We start from the raw sequence: 9,058 nt of genomic DNA on the forward strand, positions 1-9,058 counted from the left end.
CTGTTTCTTTCACCGTTTTTCCTTTGTCTCCCCCTCTGCCCAGATACACCAATCCGGAAAAGACATCGACCATACCCAAGAATATTTATGAAAATGTTATTTGAATGTATTTTAGATATGTGTCTTATCTTCATCTCTACAACCTCCAGTTAATGACACACATAGATGACAGGTGATATCCACATATATTAGCACTCACATATGTTCCCCCTCCATGTATCATCAACTAAATGTGCACCCCATTTGTTGGAACAAGAAGCCGAAAAGAGCTCGGTAGTGTTTGTTGGCCCACTTACAGACCCTTAATACGGGATGAGAAGGATTTAATGTATACTTCGCAATACCTCGAAGCTTATTTAGAACATATACGGCACGATGATACATGCCCCTCAGACATGGATTCATACTTACATGCGTTTTACTATCCCACTAGGTCATACATTTCCTACCTTCCCCTCTCTCCCGACTATCCAAACTTTTGTAGATATTGTATATTTTTCTGTTTAGTGTTTAGATAGTGGCAGTTATTGTTGACTGCCAAAGGGTGGACTGTCAAAGTCGAAAAATATTGTAGCACACACACCACGTACTAACCACACACATATGCCCGCTGCGCGTGCACTTGTTCCACAGTGCGTGCACATATCCGCAATTAAGTATAGCGGCCACAGCGGCTCCATGGTAAGAGTGTGTTTATAGGTATAGCTTTATGGTTTAAGATAATATCGACATTATCAGACCACAAAACCATGGTCTACCTGCTCTACTATCTGACACAGATGATGATGTACAGGAGGATGGGGAGGACTTAGACCCTGTTAGTGGGGACACCGATTCTGCTCAGGGTATTGAACCCCTAATTCTGGCTGTACGGGACGTGTTAAAGCTCCCTCTAGAGGATGCTACGTCACAGCAGTCGTTTTTATTTACACAAAACTAGCCTAATGTCACTTTCCCTTATTCTGCAGAGGTAGATGACTTCTTCAAAATGGCCTGGAAAAATCCAGACAAAAAATTCCAAGTGTCCAAAATGTTTTTGCGCACTATCCCATTTGCTCCTGAAGGTAGGACATTTTGGGAGGAACCCCCGGGGGTTGATGTAACAGTCTCTCGACTGTCCAAAAGGAATCTTGGGGATAGGAAAATAGAAGCTACACTCAAATCTATTTACATGGCAGCAGGTGCATCACAACGGCCGGTCATTGCGGGTTGCTGGATGACCCATGCCATTTATTTATGGGCCACTCAAATTCAGGAGGGCCTTTCCGGGGCTATGCCCCATGTCACTATGGTGACCCTCCTAAGCACATTCAGGACACTACACGCATCCTCTGTGATTCCCTTAAGGAAATGGGGAACATTAATGCTAGGACCTCTGCCATGGCAGCATCGGCGCGCCAGGACTTGTGGTTGCATCAGTGGATAGCGGAAGCGGAATCCAAACGCAGTATGAAATCCCTCCCCTTTTCAGGGGTATGGCTCTTTGGGGTTGAATTGGATACGTGGATTTCCAAAGTTACGGCTGAGAAATCCATGTTTCTCCCCCTTGGGGCCCCGCCGGTGAAGCGCTCCTACCCGGGGCTGTCTGTACAGTCCTTTCGGTCTCATAGATTTCGATCTAAGGCCAGAGGTGCCTCCAATGCGACTAGAGGCCCCAGAGGTAAGTCAAGAAAGCCTGCAAGCACAAGCTCTCAGGAACAGACGACCAATTCTGCTTCCACTAAGGCCTCAGCATGACGGTGTCCACCCGCCCCGAGGGGATTTCGAGGTGGAATCTCGACTGCATCACTTCAGCCATGTCTGAGAGGGTTCCTGCCAGGATTCCTGGGTTAGGGATCTCGTTTCTCAAGGCTACAAGCTGGAGTTCGACAGTGCTCCTCCCCAACGATTTTTCAAATCAAGCTTACCAGCTTTGGAGGATATGCAGGTTACGTTGCAACAGGCCATCCTAAGTTGGTCCAGTCCCACGTCATTGTTCCAGTACCAATACCACAACGAGGCAAGGGTTATTACTCCAACCTGTTTGTGGTTCTGAAACCGGAATCCTTACTTGAAGGTGTTCAAGTTCAAAATGAAATCCTTGCAAGCAGTGATTGCAGGCCTGGAAGAACAGGAATTCATGGTTTCCTTGGATATCAAGGATGCCTACCTCCATATTCCGATTTGGCCACCTCTTCAAGCGTACCTGAGGTTTGCCCTGTTGGACAATCACTACCAATTCCAGGCATTGCCCTTCGGCCTGTCCACAGCTCCGAGGGTGTTCACAAAAGTGATGGCAAAGATGATGTTCCAGCTCCGGGTCCAGGGAGTCAATAGTGTCCCTTACCTGGACGATCTTCTGATCAAAGCAAGATCCAGGGAACTTTTGTTGCTCAATATCGACCACACTATCCAGCTTCTGTCACACCATGGCTGGATCCTCAACTTACAGAAGTCCCACCTGGAGCCGTCTCAGCGGCTCCTGTTCCTGGGGATGTTAATGGCTACTGTGGCCCAGAAGGTGTTTCTTACCAGAAGACAAGATGAGAACACTTCAGGAGATGGTCTGCATGGTGCTCCGTTCCGCTTGAGTGTTCATCCATCTTTGCATAAGATTGTTGGGAAAGATGGTCGCCTCATACGAGGCGATCCAATACGAGAGGTTCCATGCCAGGACTTTTCAGCTGGATCTCCTGAGCAAATGGTACGGATCACATCTTCAGATGCACTGGATTGTACGGCTGTCGCCTCCGGCCAGTATTTCCCTCCTGTGGTGGCTGCAATTCTCCAATCTCCTAGAAGGCTGGAGTTTTGGGATTCAGGATTGGATCCTCCTCACAATGGATGCGAGTCTGAGAGGATGGGTAGCTGTCACCTAATGGGCGCCGTTCCAGGGCAGGTGGTCAGCCCAAGAAGCTTCCTTCCGATCAACATTCTGGAACTTCGGGTGATCTACAATGCTCTGCTTCAAGCCTCTCCTCTGCTCAAGGATCACGCAATCCAGGTACAGTCAGACAATGCCACAGCAGTGGCGTACGTCAATCGACAAGGAGGAACAAAAAGCAGAGCCTGCATGCGAGAGGTGTCAAGAATACTCCTCTGGGTGGAAAGAAATGCAAGAGCGATGTCGGCTATCTTCATTCCGGGTGTAGACAACTAGGAAGCGGACTTCCTGAGTCGTCACGATCTCCCCTCGGGGAAGAGGGGTCTCCACCACCAGGTGTTCCAACAGATTGTCCACCGGTGGGGCTGCCCGCATATGGACACTATCATAATATCTGGAGAAGATATGTCACTTAGTGCAAGGAATGCACGTATCCGACTGCGGAGTTCCACTTGGGACGTTTCTTACATTTCCTGCAGGCTGGTGTGGATAAGGGCTTACGTCTGGGTTCCATTAAGGTCCAGATTTCAGTTCTCTCCATTTTCTTCCTGAAGAAGTTGGCAGTGTTGCCAGAAGTTCAGACCTTCTTGCAAGGGGTACTCCACATACAACCTCCTTCTGTGCCGCCTACGGCACCCTGGGATTTGAATGTAGTGTTGGAATTTCTACAGTCCTCCTGGTTTGAACCTCTGATGATGGTAGAAGACAAGTACCTCACGTGGAAGACAGTGATGTTACTGGCACTGACTTCTGCTCGACGTGTCTCATACTTATCGTGTAAAAGTCCGTACTTGGTCTTTTATGAGGACAGAGCGGAGCTCCGGACTAGGCAGCAGTTCCTGCCGAAAGTTGTCTCCGCGTTTCACCTGATTCAATCTATTGTGGTTCCATCCGCTTCTAATACTTCTGCTCCTCCGGAGGCATTGAATGTTGTGCATGCCTTGAAAATCTATGTCAAACGAACAGCTCGGATCAGAGAGACGGATTCCTTGTTCGTGCTCTATGATGCGCAGAAAAAAGGTTGCCCTGCCTCAAAGCAGTCCATTGCTCGTTGGATTAGGCCTACTATCCATCAGGCCTATGTGTCTGCAACCTTTCCTGTTCCTAAGTCTCTGAAGGCCCACACTACCAGATCTGTGGGCTCTTCCTGGGTGGCTGCCCGTGGAGTCTCAGCCTTGCAACTGTGCCGAGCTGCTACCTGGTCAGGGAAAAACACTTTTGTGAAGTTCTACAAGTTTAACACCCTGGCCAAAGAGTATATTCAGTTTGGGCAGGTGCTGCTGCATCAGTCTCCGCATGTTCCCACCTGTTCTGGAAGCTTTGGGATGTCCCAATCGTACTAGATGCCACAATATCCCTTATGGATGCTAGAGAAAATAGGATTTTAATTACCCACCGGTAAAAAATTTTCTCGTAGTCCATAAGGGATATTGGGCGCCACCTCAGTGCGTTGACTTTTCTGCAGGTTCTCTTTTATGTGGTTACCTGTTCAGCTGTTGCTGTTGTTCCAGTCATTGCTGGTCATTGTTAGTGGTGTGCTGGTTTATAAATCTCACCATTCTTTGTTGCCATGTTTCCTTCTCTCATATATGTCCTTTCTCCTTCAGGCATGTTTTTACCTATAACTGCCTGTGGAAGGGGGCATAGAGGGGAGGAGCCAGCACCAGCAGTGAAGAATTTTAAAGTTCACCGGCTCCTTTGGACCCTGTCTATACCACATCGTACTAGATTCCCCAATATCCCTTATGGACTACAAGGAAAGGGATTTAGCGGTAGATAGTTAAAATCCTATTTTTGCTTTGATGACAGCTTTGCACACTCTTGGCATTCTCTCAATCAGCTTTATGAGGTAGTCTGGAATGGTTTTGAATTAACAAGTGTGTCATGTCAAGAGTCAATCTGTGGAATTACTTGCCTTCTTAATGTGTTTGAGACCATCAGTTGTGTTGTGCTGAGGTAGGGTTAGTACACAGTGGACACCCCTATTTGACTACTGTTGTAATCCATATTATGGCACGAACCACTCAACTCAGCAAAGAGAAACAACAGTCCATCATTACTTTACGACATGAAGGTCAGTCGATACAGAAAATCGATACAGAACATTTCAAGAACTTTGAATGTATCCTTAAGTGCAGTTGCAAAAACCATTAAACGCTATGATGAAACTGGCTCTCATGAGGACCGCCCCAGGAAAGGATGACTAAGAGTAACCTCTGCTGCAGAGGATAAGTTCATTAGAGTTACCAGCCTCAGAAACCGCTACTTAACAGCACCACAGATTAGGGCCCACATAAATTCTTCAGAGTTCAAGTAGCAGACAAATCTCAACATCAACTATTTAGAGGAGACTGCGTGAATCAGGCCTTCATGGTCGAATTGCTGCGAAGAAACCACTACTGAGGATAAACAACAAGAAGAGAAATGTTTGGGCCAAGAAACACAAGGAATGGACATTAGACCAGTGGAAATCTGTACTTTGGTCTGATGAGTCCAAATTTGAGATTTGACAGACGTGACAGAGTCTGGAGACGCCAAGGAGAACGTTCTGCTGTCTGCAACATCCTCCAGCATGACCAGTTTGGCAGTGGGTCAGTAATGGTGTGGGGTGGCATTTCTTTGGGGGGCCGTACAGCCCTCCATGTGCTCACCAGAGGTAGCCTGACTGCCATTAGGTACCGAGATGAGATCCTCAGACCCCTTGTGAGACCATATGCTGGTGCAGTTGGCCCTGGGTTCCTCCTAATGCAATACAATGCTAGACCTCATGGGACTGGAGTGTGTCAGCAGTTGCTGCAAGACGAAGGCATTGATGCTATGGACTGGCCCGTCCGTTCCCAGACCTGAATCCAATTGAGCACATCTGGGACATCATGTCTCGCTCCATCCACCAACCACAGACTGTCCAGGAGTTGGCGGATGCTTTAGCCCAGGTCTGGGAAGAGATCCCTCAGGAGACCATCCGCCACCTCATCAGGAGCATGCCCAGGCGTTGTAGGGAGGTCATACAGGCACGTGGAGGCCACACACACTACTGAGCCTCATTTTGACTTGTTTTAAGGACATTACATCAAAGTTGAATCAGCCTGTAGTGTGTTTTTCCACTTTAATTTTGAGTGCGACTCCAAATCCAGACCTCCATGGGTTAATAAATTTGATTTCCATTGATAATTTTTGTGTGATTTTGTTGTCAGCACATTCAACTATGTAAAGAACAAAGTATTTAATAAGAATATTTCATTCATTCAGATCTAGGATGTGTTATTTTAGTGTTCCCTTTATTTTTTTGAGCAGTGTATATATGTGTGTATGTATATATATATATATATATATATATATATATATGTCAAAGAGAAGGTAGCAGGCACTCTCTGTGTAATCAACCACCGGGGTGCCCTCCTAATGTAAAAATACGCTGGCAGTCGGTCCCCTGGTATGGATCAGCTGATCCCCCTCCTAACACACGAACCAGGCAGCACTCCACGGTTTTGGTAAAAAATGAAATCTTTATAAATCCATCAGAACATGTGCGAAATAATTTAAAAAGCATGGTGCAATAAATCCAACGTTTCAACGCCTAACAGGCGTTTTTCTCAAGGAGACCAGTGCTGTGTGCAAATAAACAAAAAACAAAACAAGAACCTTTAGACACAAATCCTCTTTATACCACATTCATGCACTTAACTTGAGAGCTCATTGTTATTCAGTTACAATACCCTTTATGAAAAAACACATTTCAATATACTGCCATACGCAGGATTCAAACCTATTACCTGTTGCAGTCTAATCAAACACCCAACTCATTGAGCTATTTGACCCTACATAAAAAATATATAAAGCCACTGTTACTTTGTAAAAACATAGGACCTAATTGAGACCTGAAGCCCAGGACTTACTCACCCGCTGCGATCACATCAGCCTGTCCGGGACCGGAATTAATGTCAGAAACCCTCCCTGCAAATGCATGGACACGCCTGCGTTTTTTCCAGACACTCCCTATAAACGGTCAGTTGACACTCACAAACGCCTTCTTCCTGTCAATCTCCTTGCGATCACCCGTGCGAACGGATCCGTCGCACAAACCCGTCGCACAAACCCATCGCTGAGCGGCGATCCGCTTTGTACCCGTGCGACATGCATGCGCAGTTTGGACCTGATCGCCCGCTGTGCGAAAACGCACAACAGCGATCAGGTCTGAATTACCCCCATAATCAGCATTGAAATTGAGCAGATCTATATAGTGTGCAGCCATACATCCAATCTCTTGCAGCCACACACTACATAGATCTGCTCAGCCGGAATGCTGATCATTTTTTTACAAAGTATAAGGTAAGTTAGTTAAAATTCTTTTGCTTAGAATTATCAAACTATCTGCAGCCAGTACATTGATTTCCACAGGGAAACATTGGGGTGTAGAGATGGATCTTTATCCAGGCACCAACAGGCTAAAGCTTTAGACTGTCCCAGGATGCATTGGGGCCTCCTCTATAACCCCGCCTTTAGGCACTGGAGCTCAGTGTCCAGTTGGTGCCTGCAGAAGCAGGTCATTTAACACGCCCAGACCTCCTCGTTCAGGGCCCTTGTGTCTACCAAGACCTGGCCAGACTGGCTTTGATGGTGTGGCTCTTGAAGCATCACTCCTGAAGGCCAAAGGATTCTCAGAGGTGGTTATCCAAACTATGCTGAATGCCCGTGAACCAGCTTCTGCGCGGATTTATTACAGGGTCTGGAATTCTTACTTCACCTGGTGTGCTGCTAAGAATTACAATGCTTACAAATTCAGCACTTCCAAGCTTCTGGCTTTTCTACAACAAGGCTTGGACTTGGGCCTTCGTCTGGCCTCCCTCAAGGTTCATATCTCTGCCTTGTCGGTATGGTTTCAGAGAAAAATTGCATCTATTCCTGACGTTCATACTTTCACTCAGGGTGTTTTGTGGATTCAGCCTCCTTATGTCCCTCCTGTGGCTCCATGGGATCTGTCTGTTGGTCTGAATGCCCTGCAAGAGTCTCCATTTGAACCTCTTGAGTCAGTGGACCTTAAATGGATCACAATCAAGGTCCCGTTCATACTGGCTATTGCCTCTGCTAGGAGGGTGTCAGACCTAGGTGCTCTGTCCTGTCGTCCTCCCTTTCTGATATTTCACCGTGACTGGGTAGTTCTTAGAACTCACCCTGGTTATTTGCCTAAGGTGGTGTCATCTTTTCACCTTAACCAAAAGATTGTGGTTCCGGCCTTTATCTCTTCTGGTTTGTCCTCCAAAGAGCGGTTTTTGGATGTGGTACGGACTCTCCGTATTTACATGGAGAGGACTGCCTCTATTAGGAGGTCAGATACTCTTTTTGTACTTTTTGGTTTCCACAAACGTGGCTGGCCTGCGAACAAGCAAACATTGGCCAGATGAATTAGAATGGTGATTGCACAAGCATATGCACAGGCTGGTCTGCCAGCTCCTGCTGCTATTAAAGCCCGTTGGACCTCCTTGGGCGGCCTGCTGAGGCGCACCCGCTGAACAATTGTGCAAGGCGGCTACGTGGTCCTCCGTGAACACGTTCATTAGGTTCTATGCCTTCGATACTTCCGCCTCCCAGGATGCTTCCTTTGGATGCCAGGTTCTCTTACCAGCTACGGCGCATCCCCTCCCATGAGGGCCTGCTTTAGGACATCCCCTATGTTTCCCTGTGGAAACCAATGTACCCCGCTGCAGAAAAGGAGGTTTATGGTAGACTTACCATTGTTAAATCTCTTTATGCGAGGTACATTGGTTCCACAGGGCGCCTGCCCTGACGCACCTAGCTTCTATGGGTTTGTATGGCATTAGCCGCTGGTCCCTTCTCCTGTCATGAGAACGTGGTTCTATGTGACTAACATCTGCCTTCTCTTTTACCTGCTACTGCATTGGACTGGTTAACGAAATTGAGCTCCAGTGACTGGGGGCAGGGTTATAGAGGAGGCCCCAATGCATCCTGGGACAGTCTAAAGCTTTAGCCTGTTGGTGCCTGGATCAAGATCCATCTCTACACCCCGATGTTTCCCTGTGGAACCAATGTACCTCGGAGAAAGAAATTTATCAATGGTAGTCTACCATAAATCTCCTTTTCTATGCAAGGGCAGATAGCTCAATGTATTATTATCTGACTGCAATGTCACAGGCAGTGGGTTCGAATTCCAGGTATGTCAGCATCTTAAATGTCATA

The sequence above is a fragment of the Pseudophryne corroboree genome, chromosome 6 (genome assembly GCF_028390025.1).
Source record: "Pseudophryne corroboree isolate aPseCor3 chromosome 6, aPseCor3.hap2, whole genome shotgun sequence".
Taxonomy (NCBI): Eukaryota; Metazoa; Chordata; class Amphibia; order Anura; family Myobatrachidae; genus Pseudophryne; species Pseudophryne corroboree.